Source organism: Ochotona princeps, chromosome X, assembly GCF_030435755.1.
Source record: "Ochotona princeps isolate mOchPri1 chromosome X, mOchPri1.hap1, whole genome shotgun sequence".
Classification (NCBI taxonomy): domain Eukaryota; kingdom Metazoa; phylum Chordata; class Mammalia; order Lagomorpha; family Ochotonidae; genus Ochotona; species Ochotona princeps.
In genome coordinates, this window is record NC_080865.1 from 59,590,729 (window position 1) to 59,614,013 (window position 23,285).

The 23,285-nt window shown below is 39.7% G+C and overlaps 1 pseudogene; it reads left to right on the forward strand.

Moving 5' to 3' along the window:
• Window positions 1-6,357, forward strand: part of LOC118760486 (putative elongation factor 1-alpha-like 3) — a 46,690-nt pseudogene extending 40,333 nt beyond the window's left edge.
• The last annotated feature ends 16,928 nt before the right edge of the window (window positions 6,358-23,285 follow it).

Sequence of the window (23,285 nt, forward strand, 5' to 3'; positions counted from 1 at the left end):
GAGCATCAGTCTCAAATGTGTTCATTTGCAAATTTTACCTAGAACTTAAGAATGAAATTATACCAACACAAATTCTCTACAATCTCTTCCAGAACACAGAATTTAAGGGAATATGACTCAACTCATTTGATGAGGTCAACATTAGCTTAATAACAAAACCAAGAAAAGAAAATTACACTGCAAGAAAAGAAAATTACAAACATCTCTCGTTATATTTTCCTTCAACAATCAATCAAATTTCCCATTGTCTGAAAACAATTAGCCAATCAAATCAGCCAGTCAACAAGAAATCAGCCAACGACAACATATCACCAATCAGCCAATCAAATTTCCCATTGCCTAAAAGCAATTATACATCACAACCAAATGGAATTTATCTCAAATATGCAAGACTATTCCAACATTTGAGAACCAATTCACACAATCCATTACTTAAGTAGTTTAAAAAAGAAAATTAGCGTTAAATTTATTAATTTATACTTAAAAATAAACACAAATAACCATTCCACAAAATCTAACATCCTTTTATAACAAAAATTCCCATAAAAATAGAAACAGAGGAAAACTGCCCCTTGAAAAAGAACATTTACAGGAAATCTACAGATAAAATACCATTTCTAGCGGTGAGATGCTTGGTACTTAACCACTAAGATCCAAAGAAAATAAGAGCCCCCTCTTAGCATGGCTTTCAACATTGTCTTTGAAGCCATAAGTAATGAAAAAAAAAGCCAAAAACATAAATAAAAGGAAGATAGCTGTGAAGTAAAAGTAGAACTATGTATTCACAGATTTCATGACAAATTATTTTGAAAATCCAAAGGAATGACTAAAATATCCCAGAAGTAGTAGCTTTAGCAAAATTGTGCAATATAAGGTTAATATATGTATCATGGTTCCCTATAAACTTGTAAAGAACAAATAAAAATTTTACTTTACATGTATGTATGTATGTATTTTAATTTCCCTTTTTGTTTGTTTAAAATGCAGAGTGATGGGCCCAGTATGATGGCTCAATTGGATACCCTCAGCCTATAAGTGACCGTATTCCATAAGGGTGCCAGTTCATGTCCCAGCTGCTCCACTTCTATCTGGCTCTCTGATTATGGCCTAGGAAAGCGGCAGATGATGGCCCAAATTTTTGAGACCTGCACTCATGTGGGAGATCTGGAAGAAAGCTCCTGGATCCAGGCTTTGGTCAGTTCAGCTCTGGCCATTGCTGCCATTTGGGTAGTGAAACAACATGGAGATCTTTCTTTCTTTTCTCCTCTCTGTAAATGTGTGCTTTCAATACAAATAAATATAACTCCTAAAAAGTAAGTCATCGAGATAGAGAGGGAGAAAGAAACAGATCAAGCTACCATCCACTGCTTCACTCCCCAAGTGCCTGTAACAGACAAGCCTGAACCCAGCAGAAGCCAGGTGCCAGAAATCTCTAAGATGGATTTCAGGGATCCAAGTAATTGAACATCATCTGCTACCTCTCACGGTGTTCGCTTTATTCAAAGCAGAGTAGATGGGACTAGAAATAGGCACTTCAATACGAGATGTGGAAGTCCGAAGCAAAGGCTTAATTTCTACGTGAAATACCTGTCCAACAAATGGAATTTTAAGATCAAAAAAATAACATTTTAACATTTACGTGAGCACCCACAAAACCAAAATATGTAAGTATACATTTAACAACACATGTGTAAGAATTATATTCTTATGATTTAGTAAGAACATGATCTGATTTCTATGACTTAAACATTTACATAATTACAAATCAAAGCCTAGCAGGTGGCAGACATTTCAATGCTAAGTTTTCCTGTTAAATGTTTCCAAGGTAATTGCATGCCCTGTTTTATACTTCAGGAAAAAGCGCAATCTACCATTCAACAATAGAATCAATCATTGCATTGAGTTAACTGGCATGTGAAAAATCTGCCTTTCTTATTGTAAGCAAGACACAAGTTGCAGTGTAATCAGCCGTTCGTTGGATTAACAATGAAGATGGAGCTTTCCTAGAAGCCGAATTAAGAATTAGTTTAATCTTACTTCAAATCAAAATAACTGTGTGGGTTATAACAAAGACATTAAGGTATGAAAACCAACTGGCAGGAGAACAGATATCAGACAGAAATACTCCTTCCTATGATTCTAGAAACTAGAATAATACCTTTAAGATCTCTTGCTTGGAAAAGAAGGCATATATCCAAAAAAGGCCAACATTACATGTGTAAATGTGGGACTAAGTCTTCAATCCAGCTGCCTAGATCAATGTAGAATCACATTTTTTTATTGTCTCAAAGTGGATCGGTGAAAGATCAGTTGCAGAGAAGGAAATAAATTTCACTCATCATATATATATATATATATTTATATATCCTGAAGGGTATGACTTATAGACTCTTTTGAAGCACTAAAGAAACAGAGTCAAGGTTAAACTTTCAGTAACAACTTCTCATCATATTGTAGGACTAAACTACTAAGGCAGACAATGCCCCTTATTGGTTAAGAAGCCACCTGTAGACTTTTTACTTTCGGAAGTATGGACTTTTTCCCACTAAAATAAAGCAAATTGTATTTTAAAAGAAAAAAAGAAAAAAATTTTATATTCTTGGAAAAAATTCAAAGAAGTAGGCAGATACTGAAGATGCATTTATTCAGTAAAACTTAGTAAAGCACAGAATAGCAAAAGTCTGTGTCACTAGAATTAACCCTTCCAGGCCGGGCGCAGTAGCCTACTGGCTAAAGTCCTTGCCTTGCATGCGCCAGGATCCCATATGGGTACTGGTTCTAATCCCAGTGGCCCCATTTACCATCCAGCTCCCTGTTTGTGACCTGGGAAAGCAGTCGAGGACGGTCCAAAGGCTTGGGACCCTGCACCACATGGGAGATCCGGATCAAACTCCAGGCTCCTGGCTTTGTACTGGCTCAGCACGGGCCATTGTGGCCACTTGGGGAGTTAATCAATGGAAGGAATATCTTCCTCTCTGTCTCTCTTCCTCTCTGTGTATCTGTCTTTTAATAATAATAATTAAATCTTAAAAAAAAATCAATTCCTCCCTAAACTCCACTCTCCCATCTCAACATAAACAATATCCCACTCTGAGGACGAGTGCTGGGATGTACTGGTTTAAGGATTACCTGTAATGCCAGCATTCCCAATGGAAGCTGGTTTGAGTCCTGGCTGCTCAACCTCTTACTCAGGTCTTTGATAATACATAGGAAATGCAGCTCCTACCATTGCTTGTGGAAGATTCAGATGAAGGTTAGGTTCAGGCTCCTGGTCTGGCCTGACCATTGCGGCCATTTGGACAGTGAAGGAAGATGACTCTGTCTCTCCTTGTCTCTCCACTTCTCCTTTTCTCAACAGCTGTAAAGTAAGAACTTTCTTCTACTCAAGTCTTATGCATAGGGAATTAAGCTCTACATTGGGAAAAGTTTACTGAAAATATTGATACTTCAATAGCTGTTGCTTATTTGGTTTATAAACTGCAAGTTTTACACCTGGGGAAGCAGAAATAAAGAAAAGAAGCTACAGTTTTTCCTTCTGCTCAGTGTTTATTTTCAAAAGTAGTGTTATCACTCAGAGTGAAATATACCATCGTCCCTCTCTCTAGCTCTAGGTTCATGGTTCAAAGAATTTCCACAGAAGTATAAACAACTATAAAACAAAAAGACTTGAAGCTCTTTGTGAAACAATCAATTTTACGTGCAAAAGTGTAAGAAGTTCAAACTTAAGACTACTTTTAAAACAGTAGAGGTTGTGGTTAAAAGGCAAATGATAAGACTGGTAGATTCACTACTGATATGGCTAAATTTTAAGCCACATAATGTATTGAAGAACTAGGAAATGATAGAACTAAAATTCTTCATATGGTCAGTACCAATTTCAATATTGACTTCAAAAACTATATTTTTATGAAGTCTGAACTTAATTGGACCAGTTAGTGGAGTGATGCATGCTTCAGAGGTTTTTTGAAAACAATAGAGAAATTAGTTAGCAATCAATGGAGCTTAACATAAGTTGAATATATGCATAGTGTCTTACCAAAACCATTGATATTCCAAGGTGATTGTGTACATATCCAAACCTGCATTTTTCAGAAGCATCAATTATTTGATATTGAAAAAATAGGTTTCTTTAGGATTATTCACCTAGTCATTAAATACACATTAAAAGTAGCATAGTAATTTCTGGAGGTTCAAGATCACTAATAAGAGTTTCTAAAATATTTTCCCCATAATGCAGAGTTTTAATTAATTAATTAATTAATAGATTTTACAAACAGGAGACACACTAAATAGGAAAATTTGTGATTAGGGAAATGGGGAAACAAGAATGTAAATCTTGTGTGAGAGTAACCAGATAGAACATTAAGCAAAAATACAGATAATGTGAATATAAGGAGAGTAGAAAAATCAGAAAAGATACTTGAATAAATAAGGATGCAATTTACATATTTTGATGCAAAACTTTGATCAACAGGTTCTGAAAACCTAACAATCTCTACATACATCTAGGGTACATACGAAGGGTAGGCAAATAGAAATATCAAAATAAAAATGCCGACAACCAAAGGCAAGTTTTTGAAAGCAATAAAAGAAAAATCATTATTTGAACACAAAGGAATGTCAATAGCATGAAAACACTCCCAAAAGTTCAGAGAAAGGAAGAACATTTGATATACCACTTAAGACATTGTTTTTAGTATGCCTTGGTTTCATATTGCAATGCCTGGGTTTGAGTCTTAGCTCTGCTTTTTAATTCAAGCTAAAGTAGATCCTGGAAGAGAGCAGATAAAGACTGAAGTACTGATGTCCTTTCCATACTCATAGGAGATCTGGAATGATTTCTGGGCTCCTGGTTTCTAGCTGGGCCAACCTCAGCTATTTTTGTCATTTTGGGAGTGAATTGGCATATGGGAAATTTATTGCTGTTTGTGTCTCTGCTCTTCAAATTTAAAATAATAATCATAATCATAATAAATTATCAAATTCACAAAAGTGAATTAATATATTAATAAAATTAAATGTATGTATATGATGGGTTTCAAAAGGTTTCTGAAAATATATTTACTATGAAAAAACTATGTACTTTTTTACAATTAGATTAGCCATTAGAAAATACACATCATGAAAAACAGCACTAAATCAAATGCAAAATGGAAAAGAAAAATGCTCATTTCAACCTCACTGTCATTGAATACATGGCTTCAGGAGAGTCCACTACCACTGGGTGGAAAAGGACTCCTTCGGATCTGCCTGGGTCTTGGATAATATAAAAACTGAGTGTGAAGGTAGTGTTACCATCAACATCTCCCTGTGGAGATTTGCAACCAGAAAGTGCTTCATGACTGTCATTGATGACCCAGGACTTAAACTTTATCAAAAACATGATTGAAACACAAATTAGGCTGACCTGATTGCTGCTGTTCGTGCCAGTGGATTTGAAATCAGGATCTCCCGGAATGATCAGATTTGTGAGCAGGAAATTCTGGCTTCAGCACTGGATGTGAAACAAATCATTGTTGGTGTTAACAAAGTGGATTCCACTGAAGCGCCCTACAGTCAGAGAGATACAAGGAAATTATTAAGGAAGTCAGCACCTATATTAAGAAAATTGGCTGTGGATCTGACATATTAACATCTGTGCCAATTCCTGATTGGGACGATGGCAACATGCTTGTTTCAAGTGCCAACATGCCATGGTTCTTGGATGGAAAGTCACACAAAATATTGTTATGCCAGGGCAATGACACTGCTTGGAAATGTGGATTGCATCCAACTAGACCAACAGAAAAAGCTTTGCTGCTGCCTTTATAGCATGCCTGCAAAATTGGTGGTATTGATGCTGTTCCTTTGGAGACTGGTGCTCTGAAACTTGGCAAGGTGGTAACCTTTGATCCAGTCAACATTATAAAGTCTGTTGAAATGTACCATGATGCTTTGACTGAAGTTCTTTTTGAGGACAACGTGGCCTTCGAAGCAGAGCGCAAGGGTATCAAAGATGTTCATGAAGGAAATATTGCTGGTGACAGTAAAATTGACCCACCAATAGAAGCAGCTGTCTTCATTACTGAGGTGAATGTACTGAAACATCTAGGTCAAATCTGCACTGGTCAGGCCCCTGTCCTGGAGTGTCCCAAGGCTCACATTGGTTTAAGTTGATGAGTTAAAAGAAAATATTGATTGTCCTTGTATCTCTAAATTCTTGAAATCTGGTGATGTTTTCATCATCAGTGGGTTCTTTGCAAGCCCATGAGTGTTGAGAGCTTCTCTGATAATCCTCTGCTGGGTCTTTTTGCATTCTATGATATGAAATCGATATTTATCGTGATTGTAATCAAAGCAGTGGTCAGGAAACACTAATCTACCCTAACAATTGGGGAAATGGAAAAAGAAGCATAAACGCAACATGAAACACACAGATAGAAAAACCAAATATCAAAGATTAAGTCAGTAATTTATTAAACGGAGGCTAGAAAAGCAAAAAGAGAAAAGGACCGACTTCAAAAATTGGTTCTACTAAAATCCAACAAAATTGCAACAGCTTTGAGAGCTGAATGGGCACATTATTTTTTTTTAAAGATTTATTCATTTTATTACAGCCAGATATACACAGAGGAGGAGAGACAGAGAGAAAGATCTTCCATCCGATGATTCACTCCCAAAGTGAGCCGCAACGGGCTGATGCGCGCGATCTGAAGCCGGAAACCTGGAACCTCTTCCGGGTCTCCCATGTGAGAGCAGGGTCCCAATGCACTGGGCCGTCCTCAACTGCTTTCCCAGGCCACAAGCAGGCAGCTGGATGGGAAGTGGAGCTGCTGGGATTAGAACCGGCTCCCATATGGGATCCCGTCGCTTTCAAGGGGAGGAATTTAGTCACTAGGCCACGGCTCTGGGCCCAAATGGGCACATTATTGCCCATATCTGAGAACTTTCATTTGGTGGAACATAAACTGAATGGATTTGAGTAATTGTGAATTTTATGAAAATTTAAGGAACTTTTGAGCTACAAGCCACGAAAGATGAAGTAAAATTTGTGAGCTGAAGTTAACTGCATCAATTGTCTATCAAATTTGCAGTCTTCTATAATATTAAATAGGACATAGAATCTCATGATAGCAACATTTCTATGATATAATGTTTAATTATGAGGCAATGAAAATGATAAAATATTAACTCCCATGGAAAAATTCACAAACTCTAAGGTAACACATGTTTTAAACCCAACTTATAAGTGTTTTAAAATAAGTATTATGTAAATGGTTTTAAAATAAACAGAAAAATATAGTATCAGCAAATAATTAGAACATGTGAAGAAAGGACAAATGGGAACTTTAGAACTACACAAAAATTCAATTGACCAAGAGAAAGAAACAACAAAAAGTTTATTTAATAAACTCAAAAGCATAATGAGGTGACAAAATGTCCATTACACATAAAAACATAGGAGCAGAAATTACCCAACCTGAATAGAGAAAATCAGTCAAAATACTGTACAAATGAATGTGTAATAATAGCAAAAAGTCTCACATTTTGCTTCAAATTTCCAAGTAGAGAGGTGAAAGCATAGTTCGCAGAATAAATGAAAAGATAAGGCCCTGTATCTCTCAATTTGGTGAAAAGAATGAACTTAGATTCAATGACTCAGAGAACACAAACAGGAAACTGTGTTGATTATATACAACTTTTTGGCAATGCTATGAAGCTATTTTAAAAAGTATTATTTGAATCAGGCTGACACAGTGACATAGCAAGCTAATCCTCCACCAGCAGCACGGGTACCTCATATTATGGCCAGTTTGTGTCCTGGCTATTCCCCTTCTAATCAAGCTCTCTGCTGTGGCCTGGGGATCCAATGAAGCATAGCTCAAGACTTTTGGCCACTGAATCCAAGTAGAAGACCTGAAAGAAGCTCCTGGTCTCTGACTTTGGATTAGCTCAACTTCAGGATTATGTCCACTGGGGGAGTAAAGTTCTCTCTCTCTCTCTCTCTCTTTTTCTCTCTTTCTCTCTGTAAGTTCAAATTTCAAATAAAATAAACATAATCTTCTAAAAATTATTTTAATCATTTAAAATTATTTTAATCATTTAAAATACCTTTTTTAAAAGTTGTAATACCTTGGGGAAGGACATTCAGTACAATCTTGAAGATCCTGCCTGGCATACTTATTTTGCATGTCAAAGGTATGGATTTCAGTCTTTCTCCACTCCCAATTTGAGCTTTCTGTTAATGTGCTTCCTAAAAGGCAGCAGATTATGGATAAAATGCAAGGGTTCTTGCAACCCATATGGGAGACATGCGTTATGTTCTGAACTCCTGTCTTTGGTCTAACTTTCCTTGGTTGTTGCTGACATTTGCCACATGTTCCAGTGGACACAAGTCCACCATCTTCCTGTTCTCTCTGTGTGTGGTGTGTGCTTGGCTTTGATAATCTGGCTTCAAATACATTGAAAATAAATACATAAAAATTTTTAAAGCAAAACAAACTCTGAGACTGTTCCAATCTTTCACAACACTGAATATTTCTTTCATTATAAAACTGTCATAATTTACTTGGGATTCAGTATGGTATTACATTTTCAACTTGTGTAGTAGATTATTTTGTCCACAAATGTTGTAACTTGCCTTACTAAAATTATTTAACTTCACTAATAAGGCTAAATTAGGCATATTTTTCATGTTTAATAACGTCTACACTCCCAATACAATAGTCATAGGGTTATTATTTTTGAAGTGGACATCAAACTTGTTCATTCTTCACATAAATTTGAGATATATATATATATATATATATATATATTAAGATTTTGTTATTGGAAAGCCGGATATACAGAGAGGAGAGACAGAGAGGAAGGTCTTCCATCCGATGTTTCACTCCCCAAGTGAGCCGCAACGGGCCGGTACTCGCCGATCCGATGCCGGGACCAGGAACCTCTTCCGGGTCTCCCACGTGGGTGCAGGGTCCCAAAGCTTTGGGCCATCCTCGACTGCTTTCCCAGGCCACAAGCAGGGAGCTGGATGGGAAGTGGAGCTGCCGGGACTAGAACCGGCGCCCATATGGGATCCCGGGGCTTTCAAGGAGAGGACTTTAGCCGCTAGGCCATGCCGCCAGGCCCAAATTTGATATATTTATACAGCATAATTATTAAAGATTGTATACATTCAAGACCAATATACATAATGCGGGAAACTTTTCTTTGCAGAGTGCATCCAGAAACAAAAAAATAAATGCATCTACAGAAAATTTCCAAGAAAAATAACACAAAATTCAATTTCATGCCTACTGTTCTAATTGTGCTTTATCAAACTTGGTAAAAGTTTTACCTTATTGCACCCACAGCTCTAACGTTTCAATAGAAAAGTCCAATTTATTTTATTTACATGATAATGGCTAATAATCAACAATGAATCCTCTTTTACCGAAATTGTTATCTAGATCTACATTTGGATAAATACCACAGTCACATTTAACGTTTAACAATCACTCTCTCACAATCAGTAATTGCAAAAACATGGAAACAACCAAAATGCCCATCAACAGAGGATTGGATAAGAAAGCTATGGTTCATCTACTCCATGGAATACTACTCAGCTATTAAAAAAAACAAAATGCAGTTCTTTGTGGCCAAATGGGCCAGACTGGAAACCATAATGCTAAGGGAAATGAGCCAATCCCAAAAGGTTAAATACCACATGTTTGCCTTAATTTAAGATGATATGATGTTATGTATAACATGTTATGTTATGAATGTTATATGTTGTGTATAAACTAAAATTGAAGTATAGGTGAGGTGGTCACAGAAGGTGGCTGGGAACCCGCATTTACTTTTAACATATTGGTTACTCATTACTATGTCAATTAATTCCATAATGATGTAAATTTTTGCTGCTGGTATGTTGGAGCTTTCAATTGACTGGGATGATACTCTGCTGGCTCTGTCATCAGACCAGAGAGGGTATACCTAAGAAGCCGTTGAACTTGACGGGACAATAAGATGCTGGACTCTATGTTTGGTATACGCTTGCAATGGGGAAATCTCAACTGAACTTGAGCTGTGGTTATGCAACAAGGTGGAGGAATCCACCATGGTGGGAGGGTTTGGGGAGGGGTGGGGAGAACCCAAGTATCTATGTAATTGTGTCACATAATACAATGTAATTACTGAAGTTAAACAATAAATAATTAAAAAAAAAAAAAAAATCACTCTCTAAATTGAAGTGCTTGGTCAAACAAGGAACATGTTTTTTATCCTGGATTTGTTCATTTGAATCATGGCTCCATAGTGTTCTATATAATTTAGCTTTATTTAGCTATTATTATTTTATGTATGTTTCCATGGCAAGTATGTTCTATCCAGGGTCCTATATTCTGTCGAGTCGCTAATGTCATAATAGATGGTCCAACATCTCACTTGACAAAGTAGTACAAAAGTCATATGGCAGCCCAAGTATAAACTGTGTTTCTGAGATAATGAAGCTATCTTACGATTATACACTTTGTATAGAGCTGGTATAAGAACACTGTAATGACTGATTGTCTATCCTAGCCAGGTTAGCCAGGAAGTGAAAGACTAAGACATCCACATTCACAATTATCAATCTGAACAGAATGTTTTATGACTTACACAATTTCTTCACGTCACTCCCTTTTTTCTAGTTTTGTCTTAAAAACCCAGCCAGTTCGGGCCCAGCGCAATCACTAAGTGGTTACATTCTCTCCTTGCATGTACCAGGACCTAACAAGGGCCCCGGCCTGTGTTTTGACTGCTTCACATCCCATCCAGTTGCCTGCCTATGAACTGGGAAACAGTAGAAAATGGCCCAAAGTCTTGGAATCGTGCACGCATTTGGGAGACCCAGAAAAGGCCCTGGGCTCATGGCTTTGGATTGGCCCAGCTCCAGCAGCTGTGGGCACTTGGGGAGTGAGACAGCAGTTGGAAGATTTTCCTGTCTTCCCTTCTCTCTGTAAATCTGCCTTTCTAATTAAAATCAATAAATTTAAAACAAAGCAAAAATATTTAGTCAATTCAAAATCTCACCTGGCCTTTCATATGCCAAAGTCAACTTTCCCAGATCAAATCCTTAGCAAAAAAAAAAAAAAAAAAAAAAAAATATTCAGTTATTTTTCCTAAGGAGATGCTATTTTAGAATTGTCCATAAAATCAGGCAAATTAAGGCTGTGCATGTAATATTTCTTTATGTAAGAATATATTACTGTTTGTTCTTCTGCATAATACTTATACCATCTCAAATATTCTTTGACATTTAATAATCAATTGTTCCTTATATCCCCATGTTAGAATATGTTTCTAATAAGCAAACCCTGTAATTATTTTGATTCCTTCTATGCTTCTGATTGAAGTACAGTTTTTGATGCATTGTAGGTATAAAAATAAATGGAGTGGAGTGGGTTGTTGCTTAACTGGCTCATCCTCTATCTGCAAGTGACAGCATCACCTATGGCCACCAGTTCATGCCCCAGCTGTTCCACTTCCCATTCAGCTCCCTGCCTGCAAAAGCAGCAGAAGATGGCCCAAAGCCTTAGGCCCCTGCATCCTCATAGGACACCTGGAAAAAGCTCCTGGCCACTGGCTTCAGCTCAGCTCCAGACTTTGCAGCAACTTGCGGAGCCAACCAGCAGATGGGATACCTCTCTGTCTCTACTTCTCTCTGTAAATCTGCTTTCCAAACAAAAATAAATAAATCTGTAATAAAATTTAAAAATGGGAATTTGTGAATCCTATTATAAAATATGCCATATGAAATGAGAATTATGTGGTTCAAGCTGCCTGACATAGTAGTATAAATGTAATAAATGCTGAATTAATTAATTAGGATGCAATAAATGCTGAATTAATTAATTAAGGCTTAAATTTTTGTACAGGGATTCATATGGTTACTCTGTTTCTCACTTGTTTTCAGTTTTTCTTTTTTCTTTTTAATTTGACTTGAAGATAATAAGGTTAAGCCTTATTATTATTATCTTTAATGTCCTCCTAAAATTTTCAATACTCAGCAAAATAAATTACTTATTTTGAGTGGATAATAGTGTTTATTCACAAGTACCTCAGTATAGAGAAATATCAGAAGACAAAGCAAACCGAAAAGTATTGCAATTTTTCTGGAGAAAAATCATGGGTCATGCTGATTAAATGATCTTAATGGGGAGTGAAAATGGTAAGTTTCAAGTGTTGTTATGAATTTGACATTAATCCACATCTATAGTGGTTAGATATGGACTGCAAGGAAATCTGACTGATAAAACTGGTACTGTAAGCACTGAATAGTGCTAAAATATATCTATTGGTGATGACTAAAATACAAAATAGTATTGATCTAATTCACAAAAATATTTTTACAATGCCATGAATTCTGTATCTTAAGTTAGGCATACACAAGTTGGAAACATCTTTGATAAACTTGAAAATATAAGTGTACAACAAAATAGCAATAGGTACTTAATGCGAAAATTGTGCATTAAGTTCAGTTAATATCGATACTTGTCAAAGAACTCATATGCCAAGTCACAAAATGGAAAGAATACATCCTAGGCTAGACTTAATGAGAGGCAGGTAAAAGTGATTAACATATTGAAACATGAAAAAGATAGATAAAATGTGTTTGATGCTTATGTGGTGATAAGCAAGGGTAGGGAATAAGGGAACAGTTAGAAAAGTTAAATAGAGTAAGAGTTGATATGAATCAGCACATGACACTCCCCAAAGACCCAAGGAAAGAAATCCTAAAATAATAAACTAGACTTACACTTTTGAGACATTTCCAAGTTTGAAATTCTCAAGATCATATGAATTCTCTTTAATAATACATGAATTTAAAAAACCCATTCTCCCTGATTACAAGAAATGTGGAATTCTCTTCCCCTAGTATTTCTGAGTATTTCTGGAAAATAATGACAAGTTCCATAAATTCATTGTTCTTATTAAATTGCTCTAAACTTTTCTTTTCCAGATTGAGCACAATATTAGTGCCTGTTTCATAAAATTGTCTAAATGATTAAATGGGATAATACCAAGTGAGCATCAGATTTAGTGCTTACAGAGAGACAATAAGATGGCCAATCTGGGAAGACAGATGTTGCTGAGTGCAGAGAGGTTTGGGACAGGATCAGGTGGAGCAGAGAGCAAGAAGAGAAGTATTGCCACTCAAGGTGACCAAAACTGTGGAATGCACTGGAGGAAGGTGGGTGCCATGCATACCAGGAAAAACTGCTGAAAAGATTCAAGACCGCAACAGGCAGCCCAGGAGGGAGAAACCAAGATGGCACAGACGTTCACTGAGAGCCTCCCCAAGGAGACAGTGGGAAACGCAGGAACTGATAGGACAAAACACTGGTGAAGGAAGGCAAACCTGAGGAGAAACCCACAGGAACCTGAATTGGTGCCCCCTCCCCCGACTGAGGAGGGCACACCACTGGGGAGGGAGCAGCTGGGGAACAGACCATTTGAGACAGACACACGTGGAGTGAGACCTGAGTATGCCCACAGCAGAAGGCTCTGTGACCTGAACCCTCTGGAGAGATAACAGAACCACCCAAGAGGGAGACACAGGATCCCTGGGGGCCAGACACCAAAGAGCAGGAGAGTACAGATCCCCTGTCACACCAAGCCATGACTGTCAGTGTGCCCTCCCAATATTTGCTCCTGCCGTGGCAATGGGCACTTGTCCAATTTGTGCTGACCCACAGACCCCATCTACTTCTGAAGAAAGTAGGTCAAAGAGGAACCCTCCCAAATCGCAGGCACAGTGGCTCTCCCTGTGCCTTAGCAGCCTCCCAAATGCCAGAAAGGAGCCCCAGAAAACACTAGCAGAACACCAGAGACTGAAGGCCCACAGGGACATGCACATAAACAACAGAAACAAGAAAGCCCTCAGATCAGAAAGGCCAAGGGGAAAGGCAACAGAAAAACAGGAAGCAACATAGATGAGGAAGCTAGCGCCTCCCTCAAAAGTGAACAAAACATCATATCAATCTTAGAGCTTCAGGATGAAATTATTGAGGAGCTCCCAGACAGGGACTACAAAACAAACAAACAAACAAAACAAATGCATCATAAAACACTTCAGAGCTAATGAAAAACGGTAGCAAGAATTCAAATAATTTAAGAATATACCACCAGAGAAATAGAAGCTATAAAAAAAAGTTCAAAACTGAAATACTTGAGCCAGTTGAACACTGCCATATCCCTGTGCCAGGCTGACCAGGGGGCAGCGACCACTGCCATATCCCAGTGTCAGTTCAGCCAGGGGGAGGCATGGGCTTAGCGGAGGCCGGAGAATGCAGACTTGCTGGGGGAAGCTAGGGGCATAGCACTGATGTAGCACATGGGGACTTGACAGCTCACATCCAGACAAGTTGAGTAAACCAGGGAATTTCCCCATGTGCTTGGTCCTGGGTGAGTTAAGCAGGGGGAGGGGAACATGCTGTCCTATCGTGCTGGTGGACCATGCCTGGAAAACTGCAATGAGTCTGGATCTTGGGTGTGGGGAATGGCAAAGCAGCAGGCCAGCACATGTTCCAGGGTCTTGTGACTCAAAGGGTGGGCAGAGCTATGAACCAGTATACCACCCACTTGGATTCCAAAGACTGGAATGGAGAACCCATGAGTTTGTGGCACATGGATTGTGGATTTATTAGGAAAAGGGGCAAAGGGATGTGGGGTAGGAAAGACTGTGGCAAGAGTGTGCTTCAAGTGAGTAATGAATGACTCCTTAAGGACTCCCAACTACAAGGCCACTGTTCTTGGAAGTAAGTGAGGGAACTGGGAGCTGGCAGTTTGAAGGGGTGAGACTAGAGGACCTTTATAGGTCAGACTGATACACCAGCCCACATGGAGCCCTGAGTTGGGTTCATGAACATGGGTCACAGCAAAACACCACAACATACCAGCCCACATAAAAGCTATGGCTGGGAGCCTATCTGTCAGGGTTATACCACACTAGCTGACAGTGAGTGTCAGAATAGGGGATGGATAATGTTAGGTTGGGCCATGATACTAACCAGCACCCAACAGTGAAAACCACAATGGGTGTAGGCTGATCATAGTAAACCACTGTTCCTGTTAGGACAGGAGGTGGACTAAGTCAGGTTGGGCCATGGACCTACCAGTTTCCACAAGACCTGGCATTGGGAAAGATTCTGATGGGGGAGTTTGAGGATATTCCTCTCTTGGGACACAGTCACTGCAGGTGAGCTCAAGAACCAGATCTGGTAGTAGCCCAGATCAGGCCAGGTTACGGTACACACCAACATACATTTGACTCATGTCTGGGGGCAAGCCAGGCTAGGCCAGTTCATATCATCTGCTGGCAGATCCAAGAAGCAGAATGGGATGCAGAGCAAACCATGTTGGGCTGCAATATCAGCCAGTCCACATTAAGCCTGGGGTTGAGGCTGACTGGGCTAGACTAGGTTCTAGCACCAACAATGTGAGCTGGAACAGAAGGTGGGCCAGACCTGGCCAGGCCAGGTTACAACACCCACTGGCAAATGCCAAGGTGATATGGGCCATACCAGACTGTGCTGTAGAGCTCAGACAGCGCACTCCTACTGAGGGTAGGGGAGAGGTGCAAACCCAGTAGGAGTGCTGCAGGAGACTCCTCTGGTGAGCATGCGTTCGGGAGCAGACTAGGCCAGGCAAGGCTACAAGACTTGTTGACCTATATGTGAGCTGGGAAGGGTAAAGGTAGGTGATGATGACTGGATTCTGTGATGCATGCATAAACCAGAGTGAGTGCAGGTTGGGTGGAGTTTGCCACAGCACCAGCTGACAGGACAGTTGCTTGAACAAGGGGCAAATTCTGCCATGCTAAACTGCAGAACCACCTGGAGAATGCAAGATACAGGAGTGGGAATGGGCCCATTAGGGAAACTGGGCACCTCTCTCTTGGGTTGTCACTTCCACTGATAAGAATGAGAACCAGGGCTGGGGATGGGCATGTCTAGAGAGACTGGAAGCCATCAGCATGACACTGGCCTGGATAGAGGGGCTGCTCAGGTTTAGCAAGGCTTGAATGCTCATTGATAAATACATGGGCTGAATGGGTGATGGAACAGACTGTACCAGTCTGTTGTACATACTGATAAGTGTGGGAACTAGGGCAAGGGGTGGGCCTGGTGGGGGGTAATTGGAGTTGCTCTGAGTAGTATGCAGATCCTGTTGGTTAATGTGAAGACTGAGTGTGTGGTAGGCAGGATCAGGTTGGGCTCCAAGACACATTGGTTTGCATAGGAGACAGGCTTGGAGGCAGAACTGACCTAGCAATGTCAACCATCAGTGAGTATGTAGGCTGATATGAGTGACAGACTGAGCCAGGCCCTGTACTGGCAAGCACAAATGAGAATCTGCTCTGGGATCACCTCAGATGCGGTTTCTTTGGGGATTTCCCCAACTGAACAGATTGACTCAAAACTCCAACCATGGGGAGAATCACAAGTTCTGTGGTCTAATCTTGGAGTGCATGTGTCAGAATTCGGCTTCCTCAGTGGCTTAGATAGAGAAATGGACAGCATATCCAGATGCACATGGAGGAAAGGAGCCTGCAGAAGTCACCTGGTACCATAACACAGCTTGGAGGACAGAATAAATTTATCAACTATCCCAGCCAAGAGCTGACAGTGAATATTTGGGCAATCGGAGACTTTAAGTTGCACTATGTCAGCCAGTAGAATACAGACAGATTTCTTTGTGCTTAGTGTGGCAAAATTGAAAGTATTTCAGAACTATCTAACTATCAAAACTACTTGAATAGGACCCTTGCAGCATGCCTGACACTGGGAACTTTGGGATGACATTGGGTAGCTGTCCCCCATCTCAGGGTACTGAAATAGTTGGGAAGCTGGGTGTGGTTTCTCCTCTTATTTCTACCCCTTCCCCCAGATACAGGAAGGCAAAAAGAAGAATGTGGAAACAATGATCTCACGCATCTTCTTCTAACCATTGACACTTTGCACCCTGATTAACTATATAAACATCATCAAAAATAAAATAAAAAAATAAAAATTAGGAAAAGAGGCTCCTAAAAAAGAAAAACATATTTGAGCTAAAGCAGACAACAGAAATCCTAAAGAACAGAATGAATGTTGCGGAAGAAAGTGAATCAGAGCTGGTAGATAACCAATTCGAGAACAGAAAATTAATTAAACATATGGAAGAAAACCTGAATAAAGGCAATAAATCTATCCAAGAAATGAATGAAAGCATCAAAAAAAATCGAATAACAGAATTACAGGAATTCCTGAAGGTTTGGAGAGAGTGACAAGTTTGCAGGAGCTATTCTGTGAAACTGAAAAAGATGGCCCAAAGCCTTGGGACCCTGCATCTGCATGGGAGACCCAGAGGAAACTTTTGGCTCCTGGCTTCAGATAGGCCCAGCTCTGCAGGAACTTGGGGAATGAATCAGCATATGGAAGGTCTTTCTCTTTGTAGTTCTGACTTCCAGTAATATAGATATAAAAATATATATATATAATATATATGTACATACCTGCATATCCTAAAAAAATAAACTGAATAATAAAAATCATGATAGTCTCAATATGTGCAGAGAAGACATTTAATAAAATCCAACACCCCTTCATGCTAAAAACTCTAGGTAAGATAAGGCTAGAAGTAGCATTGCACAAAATAATCAAATTGATTTATGAAAAACCAAATGCCATGACCATACTGAATGTGGAAATATTAGAACCTCTCCCACTTAAATCTGGAACTAAATAACAATGTCCACTATCACCACTGCTATTCAATATAGTACTAGGAGTGCTCATCAGAGCTATTAGACAAGAAAAAGAAAAAATAAGAAGGGAATTCAAATTCGAAAAGAGGAAGTCAAGCTCTAATTGCAGAAAACATGATTCTATACACAGGAGAAGCAAAAGACTCAATAAAGAGACGTCTAGAACTTATAAGAGAGTTTGGTAAAGTGGCAAGGTACAAAATATATGAACAGAAATCAACTGTCCTGGTGTATGCAGACAACTCCAAGACTGGAAAAAAACGTATCAGTATGTTAACTTTCAAAATGACAGAGAAGATGCTGAAATACCTTGATATAAGCTTAAATATAGATATGGAAGATCTCTATAAATCATAAAACATAGAAAAAAGAAATGGAATATTTTAAATAGTGGAGAAATATACCATGTTCCTGGATAGGCAGAGTCAATATCATCAAAATGTCCTTATTACCAAAAACAATAAACAAATTCAATGCAATTCTGATCAAGATACCAAGAATATTGTTCACAGGGCTGGAAAAAGTATTACCAAAGTTCATCTCGAAACACAAGAGATCATAAATAGCCAAAACTATCCTGAAGAATAAGAACTTTGCTGGATGTATCACAATCACAGAACGTAAGACATGTTATAGAGAGATGGTAATCAAAACAGTGTGTTACTGGTAGAAAAGCAGAGAGAAAGAACAATGGAGCAGAATAGACACATCAGAAAGCAGACCACAAGACTGGCATGTTAGCTTAGCAGGTAAAGTCCTCACCTTGCACACATTGGGATCCTATATGGGCACCATTTCTTATCCCAGCAACCCCGCTTCCCATCCAGCTCCCTGCTTGTGGCCGAAGAAAGCATTTGAGGACAGCCCAAAACCTTGGGACGCTGAACCAACTTGGGTGACCAGGAAGAGGATCCTGGCTCCTGCCTCCTGGCTTCAGATTGGCTCAACTGCGGCCTTCGAAGCCACTTAGGGATTGAATCAGCAGACAGATCTTCCCCTCTGTCTCCTCTCTCTGTGTATCTGACTTTCCAACAAAAATAAAATAATAATACATCATAAAACAAGAAGGGAGCCTACATGTGTATAACCATCTAATCATTGACAAGAGAACAGAAAACAACCCAGAGAAAAATGATCTCTTCAACAAATGCTATTGGAACAACCGGATAGCAACTTACAGAAGTAAAAAAAAAAAAAAAAAAAAAAAAAAAAACCTTTCACCGTACACAAAAATCTAAACTTACACCCACAAATCATCAAGCTATCAGAAGAAAATGTAGGAAATACTCTACAAATATAGGCACAGGTTAAAACTTCCTTGAAAAATCATCAAAAGCAAAGGCAATTAAGATCAAAATGAACAAATGTGACTACATCAAGCTAAGAAGATTCTACACAGCAAAGGGAACAATCAACAAAGTAAAAAATAAAATAAGCAACCAACAGAGTGAGAGGAAATCTTTGCACACTACACAACAGATGGGGAGCTAAAATCCAGAATATACAAACCAGTCAAGAAGTCATTCACGACTTGGACATGAACTCTCAGGTTCCTACATGTCCCCACCTGTGCCAACTACAAACCCTGTTGTAGTCCCACATCCCTTAGTCCCCAGAGCTCATCGCTGGGTGTCCAGAGGCCTTTGCCTGGCACTATTGGTGCCCTGGCAGACCAACCCAAGATGGCACCAGCCACATTTAAGCAGCTGGTGCAGTGAAATTCCTGGGTCAAAAGGCTAAGCTGCATACCCTCCCACCAGCTGAAACTCAGAATACACTTTTAAAAATACACCATCTTTACCAACTGCTTAACCTCTTATATCGCACAGCATTTACTAGCCAAAAATTTGAAGCCATACAAATATAGATTGAATCAATTTAGTTGAAATATTTTATTTTTCTGCTTCATCATCTATACAATGGATTTATAAAAAAATCGAAGGAAGGGCCCGGCGGCGTGGTCTAGCGGCTAAAGTCCTCGCCTTGAAAGCCCCGGGATCCCATATGGGCGCCGGTTCTAATCCCGGCAGCTCCACTTCCCATCCAGCTCCCTGCTTGTGGCCTGGGAAAGCAGTTGAGGACGGCCCAATGCTTTGGGACACTGCACCCGCGTGGGAGACCCGGAAGAGGTTCCAGGTTCCCGGCATCGGATCGGCGCGTACCGGCCCGTTGCGGCTCACTTGGGGAGTGAATCATCGGACGGAAGATCTTCCTCTCTGTCTCTCCTCCTCTGTGTATATCTGGCTGTAATAAAATGAATAAATCTTTAAAAAAAAAAAATCGAAGGAAGATCAATTGTGGTTAATAGTAACAGCACTGTTAAAGAGCATTTCAAAATCCAGTCATGAAGCCATTAGCAGGTGGTATTTATGCACTTTTCAAGCTGCTGTCCAGAAATTTGAACTTTGGTCACTTTGGAATTTGACTGCAGGCAAAGGGATGTCTAGAATGACTTGAAATTTAAGTTGCACCCAGAAGCTTAAGATGCATTATCAGGAGGTTGACCGTCTCTTATTTTGTACAATTTTCCTTTCCATCTAAAGACTCTTTTAATTCTTTCAATAGAAGTTTCCTAGCAAGGGATTGTTATGGACAAGGCTGCTTATTTATATACAATCCTGCTTCTCTTGCCCTCCGGAAAAACAGATTCAGACTGGTTGAACCCCTATATATTAAGCTGATCTGCAGAAGTCCAAATAAGGCAATCTAACAGTTGTTGAGTTTGAATTGACTGACAATAGTGCTTCCTACTACATTGAATTGTTTCTAGGACTAAATATGTTAATAGATAAAATGAATAAAGCACCTATTCTATTATCAGAAACATAGAAAATGTTCAGTAAAGTCAAATATTTATAAATTATAGTAATAGTTTCTAGTAAAGAACATCTTAAGAAGACTACACGTCTTGTTTTTGTTTTCAATATAGTTTTCTGTGTTCCTTTTTCTGATTTCTCTCTGGGAGAATAAGGGGTTTCTGATGTGATTTTCCTGTGGGAGCATAAGGAGTTTCTGATGTACTTCATGTCTTCACATTTTCCAGAAATAACTGATGAGCTCAAGGTGATTTTAAAAAGTTGCATTTTTTTCAAAGCTTTGTTTTTTAAAGCAATGAAGATGTAGATGAAGGGTTGAACTCTCCTCTAAAAAGGGTTAGAGAAAGTAACTTATTCAAATGACCTTATTTCCTTATTTCAAATTATTGAATATGTTTCCTGTGTCAGTTCCCATATCTTTAATATCACCCTGTGAGTTCCCTTCAACCTTTAACAAGTTGTGATTGCTTTTATATGGCTGCCCTGAGTGTTGATATACCAAGATAGGCCAAGCTAATCAAGGCACTGAAATAGGTGGATTTTGCTTTAGACTATACGACAGTTTAGCTGTTTATCAAATCTTTCCATTGATTCTAGATACCATGGATTTATTTGAGGATATTTTGGCATCATTCTTTTATTGGTTTTATTCTTGGAGGAAAAAGATAAAATTTCTGTTAAGCTGAAAAGAAAAAATAATACTATTTAGAAAACTTTTCAGTTATGTTTGTGATTTGTTATCTCAAACTTGTTTTTTATTATATTTAGTAGTTTATAGTATTCAAGCAGGATTTTACAGAACTTCGTGCATTTTAGAATAATCAAAACAGACATATAACTCTAACAAGCAATATATTAACAATTGAAGAGTAGAACAGTCTTAGGAGGGGTGTGCAGAGAAATCTCCAATAACTTAGCTAGTGAAGAATTACTGAAATTTGCATCCTACCTAATGAGGTCTAGGAAATGACATTTTCTTGCCTGTTCTAAGCTTTCTAATTAGTCTCTCTCTGTCTATCTGAGCTAATGTTGAGGCTCCGGAGCAACCCTGATGGTAAGTGCAAGAGAGAATGGGGAGCCAAAGTTGGAACTAAGTAAGGACCAAAGAAAGCTCCTCTCTTGAGTCCAGAAGGAAATTTATAATTCTTCTATATCTGAGGACAACTCAGGGCTCCTGGCTGTTGTTCCTATGTCACCAGACCCTATGAGGAGGGTTCTGTGCTGCTTCAATCCTGTGTGGGAGATCTGATAAGAACTGGCTGACCTCAGAGTTCTTGGCCTACTAGGGCACACCAATTCCCTGTGATCTCCTTAGCATGTGGGATATGGTCCTTGGTGCCCATAGTGACAACCCACTGGATCTGGGCACAGATCATGTAGAGGAATTGTGGGTTCACTTTTGTGAGACTGCAACATCTGCTGGTTTATGCAGAGTGCTGGAGTGGTGACTGGCCAAGCCAGGCTGAGTCACAGAATTTATCTGATAGCAAAGCACCTGATACTCACAGGGGCTGGGACAGGGAGATGGCCAGACTGGGCCAGGCTGGGCCAGGCTGTAGCACTAGATGTCACATGCAAAGGATGAGATTAAAGGCAAACCATGCCAGCATGGCTGCTGCCCCACCAGCATGTGTCAGATCTGGGACTGGGAGCAGACCTGGTAGGAGAATTTGGGGAATTACCCTCTAGACCACAGCCGCTTCTGGAAAGCATAAGACCCGGGGCTGGGATCAAGTCAGGCTAGGTAAATCTTCAGAACTTTTCAGTATTTGTGAGAGCCATGCCTGGGGACCAGTTGAGATGGGCCAGCCTCAGTACCTGGTAGCATGAACAGTATCTAGGATAGGGTATGAACCACACTTGGCTGAACTGGAATGCCACAACCATCAGCAAGAGCTGAGACTGTAAATGAATCATACCAGGTTGGGTTGAAGTACCTGCCAGCACATGCAACACCCTGGATGGGGAAATCTGGAGACTTCTATGCTGGATCGAACTCCCACTGATGAGTGAGAGCTGGGCTTGGATCAGGCTAGAGCAGATTAGGCTTCAGTACTCATTGGCATACATGTGAGCTGAGTCTGAGCATGGGCCAAAGCAGGGTGAGTCCAGAGCACACACTTGAACTAGTGAGAACCCTAACAAGATGCAAACCAGCCTGGGTTGGACCACAACACCCCAAGTTGACATGAGGGTGGACCACGTTGGACTAGGCTATTACATCTGTTGCTGAATGCCAAGACTGGGGGCAGGCCATTTCTGTCTGGCCACAGCACCTGATGGTAAATACAAGATCCTGGGCTGAGTGTGGGCCTAGTAAGGGTAATTGTGGGTTTGCTTCAACTAGTTCATGGCACTTACTGGTAAGTGTGATGATCATGTCTGTGGCCTGCTGGCTGGGCAGTATCCCTTGATTCATTTAAGATATGGGACAGATGCAAAACTAACCAGGCAGCTGCATCCACCAGAATGTGTGATGCCTGGTGCAGGTAACAGATCACATATGACCCTGCACTGGCTGTTGCATACCAAATTCATCTGAGGTCACCCCAGGCAAAAGTTGTTGGGGGACTTGCCAAGTAGAACACTGGACTGAAACAATGGCCATAGGGGAAATCACAGGATTGATGGTCTGACGTTAGAGTACATGTATAGCAACTGGGCCTCCTGAGCTCCTAATGTCTATGCACTGGATAGCATGCCAAAGTCTATACAGG